Consider the following 13,217-nt stretch of genomic DNA (forward strand, 5'->3'; position numbering starts at 1 on the left):
TTGTTTTACCATGTGTTTTGCCAAATAAATATGTTTCTTTCTTTGACATTTTAGTGGACTTCCTGGTATACTCGCCTTCCAGGAATCCTTTACTAGGTTTATCATATCCCCTGGTATACTCTCCTGCCAGGTATCTTCCCACAATTTTAACATGCTAATTTAACTTTAGCTTGACTGGTGTCTTGACTGCCAGGGCTTCCTTTCATATGGTTCTTAGATGCCCTGCAGGCCAGAGAGGGCTTCACCCAAGATCACACATCTTTTCAGGCACAAGCATTACAAATGCAGCAGGTGGCACAGAAGGAACAAGTACTAATGAATCCACCCCAGGGGCAGTCGCAACAATCCCATATGTAGACACAGCAGTACGCAAATAAAGGACACACATTAACACCTAGAATAGGAGGTGTCACTGTGGTAGGAGGAACTCCTTTCACACGGACAGGGATGAGCTTGTACCCAAAATAGGACAGCTCCCAGGGTGACTTGATGTGGTCAGTACTATCTGTGAGACCAGACCCCCAAGTTTACAAGAGGGAAAATATCTAATGTCAGAGATTGCCATGAATGCTCAAGGGTTCTCTGGCGCTACGAGTTGAGCTCCTTTTACTGATACATTTCCAGTCTCCATAGGAGAATGTGACAAGTTAGTTCCTCTGTTATATTCACGACAGACACTGGTCAACATTTTAGGAAGAGATTTAATGATCAAGGAATGGCGTGTGCCACTCCAGGAATACATTATTTAAACGTGGGAGAGTTCATAGTGGTGTTCACAAGGCAAGTGGCTCAGCAAGGCGTTCCAGTAGATCCACAGATTCTCTATATGGAGTAAGCATTTTACTGACATGGCTACCTGGCCTTGTAGTAAAGATTGTAAGGATACCTGATGAGTTTTCATTTAGACCACAAATACCTTTGGATGAGGATGGTGGACTGACTATTCCTATAGCGTTAGAAGCAGCTATAGTACAAAAAGAAATGGCAATGCTTGAAGGGATAGAAGTTGAGGGTAGACCATGGAGAACAGTGATAGCTCTTGAGGAGGGGCACAGACTGACTGACATAACTGATGACGATATGTTCAGGAAAGACCGACACAATGACAAAGTAGTGTTCTTCATGAGCATTACATACTGGATAAGGATAGAGAAAAGGGAAGTCCCACAAAGAATGCCGATTATGCGGCAGAGACCAGCATTTTTTCAGGAGGATCTTGAAAAGGTGCATGAGTGCCCTATGGACCACAGGCCTCTATGACATAGATTTATTGAAGGGGATAGGAGAGGTTAAAATAAAGCTTAAGCCAGGAGTAATTTTACTGTGAGCAAAACAGTACCCCATGTCTCGAGAAGCTGATTCAGGTATATTTCGTACTATTTCAGCACTGATGAATCAGGGGATTCTGGTGCCATCAGAGTCATCTTGTAATACTGCAGTGTATCTGATAAAAAATCTAAAGGAGTTCATGGAGATTTATCTAGGATTTGAGACCTCTTAACCAGATTGTTGATGCTGAGTTTACTTTATTTCCTAATCCAGTGACAATATTGTGTAGAATCTCAGTAGAAGCACGATACTTCACGGTGATCGATTTAAAAAATGTGTTTTTCTCGATCCCATTGCATAAGGACTCCCAAGGCTTGACTTCATTTACGTTTTGGCACAAGAGACTAAAACATACTTGTTTCGGTCAAGGTTACTGTGCGTCCACATCAATCTTTAACAGAGTCCTACAGATGGATGTAGGCAATATTGATTTTGAAAGTGCAGTGATACAGTACGTAGATGACCTATTGATTTGCAGTAAAACAGAGGATGAGTGTAGAGGAGAAGTTATAGTACTGTCATGAAGAAGTGTTATACACAGGTCAGTTGATTTTGCATTAAGGAAAAAAGTGACACCGGAGAGAGCTGAGGAAATCATGAAAACATCAAAACCGAACACAGTGAGACAGATGCAATAGTTTCTGGATTTGTGCAATTACGTTAGAGCCAGGGTGTTTGATTATAGTACGTATACAAGGCCACTTCTGCAAGCATTAAAGAACGCACAAGTTGGTAAAACAAAACTAGAAGGGAACGAAGAAATGGAGGAAGGATTTGAGGAATGGAAAAAGACAATTTGTTCAGCCCCAGTTTTAGGAATTCCCAATTATGGTGAGGAACTGTGTTTGTTTTCCCACACAAATGGGTCACTAATGACATCAGTGCTTACACAAAGAATGACATTAAGGTACAAACCTTCGGCATATTACAGTGGGATTCTAGACCCAGTTATGAGAGGAGACTTTCCTTCCGAACAATCTTTGGCAGCTGCCGCATTTGCAATTGAGAAGTCCATGAGTATTGTACTGGGATGTTCTATGACCCTTTACGTAGAGCATGCTCTGCCATTCTAGAGAAACCCAAGGGCACATTGACATCCCAAAGAGCTTCAGCTTATAAGGTAATGATTTCAAACCCACGATTAAAATTGTAAGATGTAAAATAGTGAACCCAGCCACATTCATAGCTGAACCCATAGAAGAATGTGATCATGTGCATGACTGTGCCAATTATGTTGAATTTTATGATATACCCCTTGTGAAGGAGAATGCTTTGGCAGGAGTGGAGATTCTTTTTATTGATAGTTCTTTGAAAATAGATTTGACTAGTGGAGAAAGGCATTCAGGTGCTGGAGTAGTAAGGCGCAGATTAAATAGGGAATTCGATGTAGTAGCAAGCGCAAGGCGACCGTCTCAATTTTCAGCGCAAGCAGCAGAATTAATATTGCTTATTATTGCACTTAAAAAGCATGAAGGACAGGAAGTGACAGTGTACAGTGACTCCGCCTATCTGACGTCAACCGTTCACACAGGGTTGGCATGTTGGAAGACGAGGTGCTTCCTACGCGCAGACAGCCCTCCAGTGCAGCATGCATCCTTATTGGAGAGACTCATTAAGTCACTACAATTCCCAGTAGCCATAGCGGTCATGAAATGTGCAGTGCATACCAAACAAACAAATTTGATCTTTTGCAGGTATAAAGCCGCAGACGTAGAAGCCAAAAGGGTTACATATTCTCCAAACATTTTGAGTTTTGATATTGAAGATATTAAAGACAATTTGGCTACAACCATGTTAGTACATGAGAGGTTTAATATGTTGTCAATAACCCAATTAATAGAGATTCAGGGAAGTGCACCACAGGAAGAGCAAGAACTATGGAAATTAAGGGGGTGTTCTTTATCCCCCACGGAAACTGTATGGCGATAGGACAGCACCGGAAATCCACTGGTGCCAGCAACTTTACTAAAGGTCGCTCTTGAACAGCTGCATTACCCCGCGCATGTAACTAGTGAAAGTCTTGCTGCCAATATTGCAGCAGACTGGCTAATTCCTAATGTATTGGAACATGTTGCACTGTTTAAGGTGAATTGCATTGTGTGTCAAAAGATTACTGCTGGGCATACACTGAGAATAATTACAGGAGTAGAACCTCAACCGAATGCTCCATTTCAGCATTTACATATCGTGTAAGGGATATAAGTATCTATTTGTGATGGTGTGTCCCTTCTCTAAGTGGATCGAAGCTGGTCCGTGTACACACCCTGATGCCACTTGTGCAGCAACATTTTAGTGTGCAAAGTGTTTCGAGGTGGGGTGTGTGTGAAGTACTAAGATCCGATAATGGGCCACCTTTTGTCAATGAGCTATTCAAACAAATAGGGCTTTTATTAAGCATAAAGCACACGTTTTCTTCTGCGTATCACCCACACATGAACGGGATATGCGAAAGTCTCAATGGCCTCCTCAAAGAGAGGATTGCCAAGATGAAATTGACTTTCAACAATGGATGGCTGTATTGCCTACCCTGTCCTTATATGCCCTTGGGAATAAGCCTGGGTCGGAGAACCAACTCACCCTGCATGAGTTAGTAACAGGGCATCGAATGAGAACTCCCCTTACACCGCTGTCTAGGATTAGAAGTGATGCGCAGAGTGCAGCCAAAAGTTTAGGTGATGAAATGCATGATTACTTGACATGTATGACTACCATTATCTCTTTCATTTCAGATCAAGTCAAGCATCAGGGGGGCAGTGTAGTAACATAGAAGAAGATAATTCGGCAACCAATCCAAGTGAACTATCACCACCACTGAAGTTATATGTTGGGGAACTGATCCCGATCGAGAACTTTAGGCGGAAGTGGCATGAGCCTCACTTTAATGGTGTTAGGCAGAAACCTGTGCAGTTCCCTCTGGGACCACTGCAAAAAGTTTAAGACTACAGGAGTTAGCAGTAAACCCAATTGGTAGCAGTCTGCACCACCCAGATTTACCTGGTAGCTGTGGCTGAGCAGTCAGACTTCTCTCAAGACGAGTTAGGCAGTATATAGAGTATACAAGATAGGGCAATTTACACAGTAGAACAAGCAGACACTGATCAGAGCTTGGGTGTAAAGATATATAATTATTTATTTAAAAACACATATATGAAAAACACACTGGCACTAATATGGCAAACAACTTCAATCACAGTTACTATAAGTATATGTCAATCCCATAACAATATTTCGACAAGTCTAGGTTCAAAGACACCACTTATTTGCAGACAGAGGTGAGTGCTTAACCTAGATGGCACTCTAGTATTCGTTAGGAAGGGAGAGAAAAAGGCAGGGTATGAAACCAACTCAGTACCAACTCTTTTACGAAGCAAATGCAAGGCAAGCAAGGCAGGGTCTACTGTAGATCACAAAGTTCAGAGGCCAGGCCCACCCGGAGAGAGGCAAGGCGGTATGTCCCAAAAATACCACAGTGGAAATGCACTTCAAGTCTTTGTAGCAAAATGTCACAGAAAGGTTGGACCAGTTTTAGAACAAAAGTTAAGAAGGTCTGGAGGCGACCCAGTGGAAAGGTAAGGATTTAAGACACCTCACGCTAACCGTGACAAGGGAAGCCAGGCGGACACAGTACCTTGAAAGTGGAGAGCAAGCTCCGGCAGGGGCAGTTGTTCCTGGTGGTGGATGCAAGTCGGGGCTTTGCCAGAAGAGGAGATGATCTCGTCGTACAGGAAAGTTGAAGATCGTTGCACCACCAGGGAAGAGACCAGCCGTGGAGTGCTCAGTCACAAGGCACCACCTTTTGGTTGTGGTACAGTCGTTAGTGGCTATCCGGTTGCCGGGGTGCTCAGCACGGGCAATTCGACCACTAGACGTCCTGGAAGCGAAGAAAAAGCAAGGGAATGGTTGTTCCCACCAGTCAAAGGGAAGAAGACTCTCCAGCAGGGAGATCTCCTCTGTCGTTGGGAAGTGGTGAGTCGGTTCAGCAGGGCTCCACCAGCGGTGTCGTCGTTGCAGGTCGCTCAGCTTCTCCCTCGTCGGATTCTTAGGTCCTGTGGCGACTTCTGAAGTTCCAGTCCCCAAAGCCCTGCTTTTATGCAGAAAACCCCCATTCATTCAGCCTAGCTGTCAATCAAACATGCTAAGTGGTGAGCGGGGCGGCTCACCACTTGGGCCAATCACACCAGAGTGCGACTTGAGTTGGCAAGGCAACTCAGTCCAGGGTGCCTAAACCCCCTCCCACACCCCCTGTGGTACCCAGACAGAATGGCACCACTCTGGAGGGCTTCTGTGCAGAAGCCCGCCAAAAGTGGAACAAAGGGCTCAACCTTTGGTTTGGAGTTACAGAGGCGAACACATACGCCATTTACAAACCAAGTTCTGGCAGAAAATACCAACCGGTGAATTTATTTTAATTTAATAAACCGGCGGTATGACCGAGGCTATATAGAAAAAGTATTAGCCTCGAACAATGGGAAAATCCCATAGGAATATATTCGCGGTCGAATATAACAAGTAGGATCCACTGCCACCAGCCAAAACTCGATGAGGGGGGACGGGACAGTGCCCCCTCGAACAACAGACCCAGGAGTAATCGAATTACCCCTACCAGTACGTCCACAATAGGATGGTTTGTACTGGCTCTGTTAGTAAATTTAGATCTAGTAAAGCCAATGGTGACTTTACATGCCATGGGAGACAGTAGTCAGTCCCAGGGTATGGAGTCTATGGTGGGGGTCACCTAGGACACCCCAGTGTTACGGCACGGAGGGTGCTGTGTAACACACATAGCAAAACACATTAGACCCTAAGGAGTAAAAGACCCCATAGCCCATAGAACACATTAACATTCAAAGAAATACCACAAATCATGTCCAAGAGTGGGAGAAAAAGAGTCTCACTCTTGGCAGGATGAAAATAAAAACCTCCAGAAATCCAGCAAAGCTGCTGGGGGACTCACTAGGTTAGGAAATTCAGCCTAAACAGAGAATTCTCCCTAACAAATGGCCCATTCTGTGTTGAAGAAGTGTCCCCTTCAACTGTTAAGGTTCAAAGAAGAAGAGCTTGGTTTCATCTAAATGACGTGAAGATGTATAAAGGCGAGACCATCCGTCTGACCGTTGCTGATCCAGAAGCCAGACAAGAATTAGAATTTCCACACGTGCAGACCCGATCGATGACTTAGAAGAAGGACGATAAAGCAACAAGTGATTAACACATACTTTATTTGGACTGGAATTCAATAGACACTCCTTATATATATTTTAGCAGCGAGTGCAGAGAATTCCAGAGTTTGAAAAGAACTTTTAGAAATATATTGAAGCACTAAATAATGCACCAGAGTTATGCCTGAACATCAGTTCTTGATCAGAAATTGGAAAAGAGATAAATATCCAGATTCATTTCATGGAGAATGTTTGTTTTCAGTTATAAAAACACATGATACCTGCCGACAGTGACGTTCATCGGCTTGTGGTTGCTGTCTTTGCGTTCATACTTCAATCTTACCCTGCTCTTTTGAGAAGAGATATTAATGTTCACACCTTTTTAAAGGATCCTAAAAACGGTCCAGTGATAAGAAGACTCCTTATTTCTATAATTGAACAAATTGTACAGTTGCAGACATAAAATAAACTTGATGATTGTATTAGAAATGATTAATGAAGAAGACAACACGATTATAGAAAGAGCACAAGTTCAGCAAGCAGTAGGATGGCACGAAAAATGGTTACCCGGATTTCTATGCATAATGAATATGCATGATTGTTCTTATTGTCATTTTGTTCCTTATTTTTTACATTCTCTATCATCTTAATGTTTCTGCTGAATAAAGAGCTCCTATGATTCTCTGATGAGAGTTGCTATGTCTGCTCTCTCATTCCCTATGCCATGAATACAGTAAGGACTTTCATTTCAAAGGAGGTTTCAGCACACAATGTGAAATGCCTCAGCCATCTTGCAGCATGTACTACTCAAGGACAGTTTCAAGGAAGTTGGGTGATCTTGCGATGGAGATCAAAATGGTCGTTTCCATACCAGGATGACTACATCAAAACCACACAATTGTAGAAGGAGCCTGGATGGAAAAGCAAAATGCTTGTATATCCTGCTGTAGGACAGGATGATGTGATCATTGAAGAAATAAAGATAATTAATTGTCCTGATGTGACAGAAATAGCACGATCACCTGGATGTTGGGAACAAACACAAATGTTGATCTATGGACAAGTGCATACAAAGAAAGGATGGAAAGAAGGAAATTCTGTCCTGTGCAGCTCATCTGATGAAGATGGACTACATACAAGAAGTACAGAACGTGAATGATGGATGCATAAAGTCATGGGCCAAGCACTCTAAATTGTTGACAAATTGACGACAAATCAGGCCCAGTAGTTTTAGTCCCATTGGTTAATGCAACACTATGTTTCCGAAATCATGGGAACCACCATCTGGGATATAGCAAAGAATGCAAAGCTGCAATTGACGTTCCTGGGATGAGATAAGGGACAGCCGTCCTTATGGATTGATATTGGGCTTGTGGATCTAGAGCCTATATGAAGTTGCCCAAGGATTGGGGCGGAGTGTGTTCCCTGGTACTCATCCATGTTCCAGCATTAGTGATTCCTCAAAGCGATCTAAACATTGGGCCTCATTACAACCTGTCAGGTCCGGACCGCGGTGATTCTGTGACGGCAGAAACAAAGTTTCCGTGTCCGCAAGGTTAGGTTGCAGAAAAACCGTCCGATTACGTGATGTCGGTCGCGTGCACCACTCGGACGCGGAAACGTTGTTACCGCCGTCACGGAAAAAGCCACGGAAACGTACATAGCACTGCCACAAGCAGCGCAAAACCCGTGTCCGCCTCCGTCGCCACGGACACGGAACCGGAAATACCATGATCGCCGAAACCGGAAACAGAGAGGCGGCGACCATATAAAGCACAATCCATTGCCATCCAGAGTCAGCACAAGCTCAATCCACACAGTGAGAAGGCAAAAGGGAACACCTGCATGTCTGCCAGGATTCCAGCTCAGAGGAAGCGCAAACAGCGCTTCAGTGAGGCGGAGTTTACTGTTTTGGTGGAGCATATCATTGAGCATGCCGAGATGCTGTTCAGCGCCGATCAACGGCGTGCCACACAGCAGCGGAGGAAGGAAGTGTGGGCTGAAGCAGCACGCAAGTGCACTGCTGTGGGCGTGACTATGAGGAGCATCAAGGACTGCCGCAAGTGGTGGGACGACCTCAGGCTGAGGGTCCGGAACCTGATCTCCAGACACCGCCAACGCAGCAGTGGGACAGGTGGAGGACCCCCTTCCCCACTGAGGCTGCAAGCATGGGAGGAGCGTTGCAGCAGTGTCCTCCACCTGAAGGGCATCCATGGGATCGGGGAGGCTGAGGCAGGAGTGAGCCCACCTGCAGATGCTGGTAAGTGCGCAAACATGAATGTCATATGAGAATAAGCTGATGGCATGACAGGGCCAAAGGACCCATTAACAATCCCCCCCCCGGGCAGTGCATGACAGGGCCAAAGGACCCATTAACAACCCCCCTACCCCCGGGCAGTGCATGACAGGGCCAAAGGACCCATCAAGATCCGTATGGCCACCAACATCACATCAATGCATACCCCCAACAATCAGATGCATGAAACTAACACTATTGAATGATCAGCCTGTATGATGCATGTGATGCACCCAGCAGGCACCACCACAACACTAATTACATGTCCTCTGTGTACCTACAGCTGAATCAAGTGACAGTGACACGGCACAACCCGCCAGCCAGACTGCACCGGCAAGTGTCCAAGCCACCGCACCTGCACAGGAGGATGCTGCCAGCAGTTCGGCATCACTGCACCCAGTAACAACAGCAACAAATGTGCCGGCAACCACCACCGAAACCCCCAGCGTCTCGACGCTGCCTGAGCCAACACAGGTGCCACAGGAACCCATCATAGTCACCAGAACCAACACAGAAGGCAGCTGCACTGCAGTTGAGGTGGCCTGTAGCGACAACAGTGCCCAGGCAGAGCACCCTGATACTGGCCCTCAGGGGGAGATGGCCACATTTGATGACCTGGGATCATTTCACCAGCTTGAGTTTAGGCCCACATCATTCAGAAGTCCCCTGAAGTCACCCACCCCATCTATGGCAGAGCTCAATTCCCACATGCAGCGGATGGAGGAGCAGCAGGCTACCCTCACACAGCTGGTGGAGAGGCAGCTTGAGGAATCTCGGCTGCAAAGGGAGTGCTACAGCACGTCAGTGCGTCGACTGTCAAGGTCAATAGGACGCTTTGCCAGCACTATTGTCACCCTGGCACGCCATGTGCAGGAGAGCAATGATAACACCTCCAGGATCATAGAGAGCCTGTTGATTGGGCAACAGGCAAATATAGCCCGTATGCCATCCATACCTGATTCGGTGCCATCAAATACCACCACCCCATCCAGCTCCACTACTGACAGTCCAAGGAGGCACTCGAGTCGCCTAACGGGGCTCTCGAGCAAGGATACCCAAGCACAGAAGCGCACACGGAAGTGATGGCATGTGTGCAGGTCACTGCAGGACACATGTGGACTTGAAGGGTGTGAGGGGAGGGTATGTTTGGGTGGTGGGGGAGGTCGTTTTGGATGTTTGGACATTGGGGCATGGGTGGGGGTGGGTACGTTTGGCCGGTGGGTGCACACGGGTGTACAGTTTCCATTACCATTGCACCTCCTTCCCTGTTGTCAATTTTTCAATACATCTTCATTTTAAATCTAAACATACATGTGTGGACATCTATCATTTCATTTGCAGTACTACAAATCATTTATTGTCATCATCATGTGCATGCATTGCTGTGAATGTGCTGTGTCTTAGAAGTAGATGCAAATCAGTTCATCCCGTGCTCTTTGGCCATCATGTGGCCCCCCCAGGGGGAGGTGGTGCCATCCCATCCCCATCCCCATCCCCATCTCCGTCTCCATCTTCTTCATCTCCGTCTGGTGGCATTGGGATGTTCCTGCGAAGGCAGATATTGTGCAGCATGGCACATACCAGTGTGCTTTTACCCGTCTTCACTGGGCTGTACAGCAGTGCCCCACCAGATCTGCTCAAGCAGCGGAACCGGGCCTTCAGCAGGCCAAATGTCCTCTCAATCATTCCACGTGTGCGGATATGTGCCCTATTGTACGCCTCTTCATGCCTGTTCCTTGGTCTCCGTACAGGTGTCATCAGCCATGGCGTGAGTGCATATCCAGCATCACCTACATGGGATGGAGATGGGGGGACATGTCAGTGTTTTTGGTATCATGTCTTCACCTGATGCTGTGCTATCTTGTATCATTGTTCATTCATGCATATGTGCCATGCAGTGGTTGGGATTGATTATTGGCCATCACAGTGGATGCAGCCAACTGGATATCGGCCTACACATGTACGTGCACGTGTACTCTGACCTGTGGGTGACATTTGATTGTGATTATGGCATAGTGCAGTGCTGTGCACACATGGCAGAGTCACTCCATTGTGTAGAAGAAGTTAAAGCAGGACGTCTCATTTACAGGCATCATGTGCATTGGGAGGTCGGTGTCCCATTTGTGGGTGGGTGTTAGCAGTGGCACAAGGTGTATGGGACAGTGGAAGTATCGGCTGTGTGTGTCATGTGGCAGGGTGTGTACGGGCACACAGTGGTGACCTGTCATGTCTTACTTCGCGATGTTTGTGATACGCAATCTATTTGGTTGATGGCAGGTGCCGTAATGCATGTGCGGTCACAGTGCCACACTCATATTGCCCATTGTCCTGGAGATACACACACCACTTCAACAGGGTCAGAGCATTGTCAGCTGTACTCACCTAATAGCCAGGTGTTTTGTCCAGCATAGCGCTGCATGTACCGTGGCAACGTGGAATTGCGCAGTACCATTGTGTCATGGGTTGAGCCTGGGAAACGTGCGCAGCAGTGTGTAATCAGTTGCATGGCATCACATACCATCTGTACATTCAGTGAGTGGTACTGTTTCCTATTGCGGAAGACCATCTCAATTGCACGTGCTACTGTCAGCTCGATGTGGGTGCAGTCAACTGCACCAATGCAATTTGGCATGGCTGCTATGGCATGGAAGGCCAACTTGGTGGCAATGACCTCGGGGAGGGTACGGGGTAGGGCTATGTGTTCGGACACATGGCGCAACAGGGCATCCAGTACCTGGACCAGGATTTTCGAAAAACAGGGTTGTGATATGCCGTGCAGCTCACCGACCGTGTGTTGATAGGTGCCAGTGCCAAGGAAATGCAGCACAGACACTACCTTCAGGAGGGGGGGGGATGGCGGTGGGGGCGTCTATGTGGCTTCTGATGTTGTCCTCAATCATGGCAGTGATGTACAGGATTGTGGGACGGTCCAGCCGGCATAGTGTGTGGATCTGTCCAGGGGTAAGGTTCCAGGGTGAAGCCCTGATGCGTGGTATTGCTGGCTGCCTGCGGGGTTGTGCCGGATGGACAATGGGGTTGGCCATGGGTGCAGGGTTGGCTGGTTGGCGCCTACGCCTCCTCCGCCTCTGCCTCCGCCTCTGCCGCCTCCTCTGCACCATTACTGCCATCATGTGCAGTGCTGCCTGTTGGTTGAGTAGGCCCAGTCCCAGTGCTACTAGAGCTGCTGCCTGCATGTTTCTGTGTTGTGTTTGGCTGGGTGTGGCCCTTTTGTAGTCTCCCAGTGTGCTACTGGGTCCAGCTGGGCTGATTCAGTGCACCTGTGCCCTGATTCAGTTCAGCAGGCACTGTTTAACGTCTTGTTCGCGGTGGCGGCGGTACCGCCTCCGTGATCACGGTTTTAACGCAATTATTCTGGCGGTGTTTCCGTGTCCGCGCTAGTTGTGATGCTTGCAGTGTTTCGTATTGCTGGTAACGGGGCGGTTTCCGTGCAGGTGGATTTTCCGGGGACCTTTACTCCGCGGTGGCGGTTTGGGGAGGTGCTATTTCCGGGGACGCGGGTCATGATTGGGCAGATGTGGAAACGGTGCCGGTATGGTTTTAACGGCGGTGTTAACTCCGGACCGGTGCACTTGTAATGAGGCCCATTGTTGAATTTCCAAAGGTGGATGACCATTTGAAAAAAAGAAGATCGCTTAAAATTCTCTGACGGACAAAAAGAGAAAATAATTTCTCTGCCAAGTCGATAACAGCATATGAAACCATTCCTGAGGAGCACAAGTTGTTCAGCAAGACTGCTATGATAATGACAGCTATATTCATGCCTGGGATCATTACAGTGACGAATGCCAAATGGTTGCAAATCACCATATGGGAGTTTCTTCAATCAATGGTACCTTAAAGTGATTCAACAACATTAAAGAAGAGCTGAGGGTAGTGGAGTAACTTTGCTGAAAATGTTGTGGGGACATGACATCTGAAGAAAAGGTGCCCCAGCCAAATGAATGGGGACAAAATGGTGTGCCATGAAAGTTGGGGGAACAAACACCCCTGCCCCCCCCCTAAAATTACGCCCATGGCTGAGAGCCATAGGACTGATGACCCTCCAGAATACATACATCCTTGATATGATCAGAGCGATGGAAGGAGGAGCTTGCGCCAACATTGGGCCATCATGTTGCAGATTCACATCTTCTCACTTTAAGCAGAATGGAATCTTGACAGAGGCCCTAATGTTCTTGACAGACCTGCATGCCAAGATGGAAAACGAGACAGATGACATTGAAGATGACAGCTGGTTTGCCTCTTTGTTTTCATGGATTCCACAGTGGTTGGCAAATATATTCAAGGTTCTCTGAGTTATACTGGAGATATTAATGTCTGGATTCTGTATGGTCGGGATGGTGACTGCCCAATGAAAGAAAAGGGCAAAGAAGGTGGTAGGGATAAAGATCATGATCAATGACAAACCTGAA

Source organism: Ambystoma mexicanum, chromosome 1q, assembly GCF_040938575.1.
Source record: "Ambystoma mexicanum isolate Mex_15411 chromosome 1q, UKY_AmexF1_1, whole genome shotgun sequence".
Classification (NCBI taxonomy): domain Eukaryota; kingdom Metazoa; phylum Chordata; class Amphibia; order Caudata; family Ambystomatidae; genus Ambystoma; species Ambystoma mexicanum.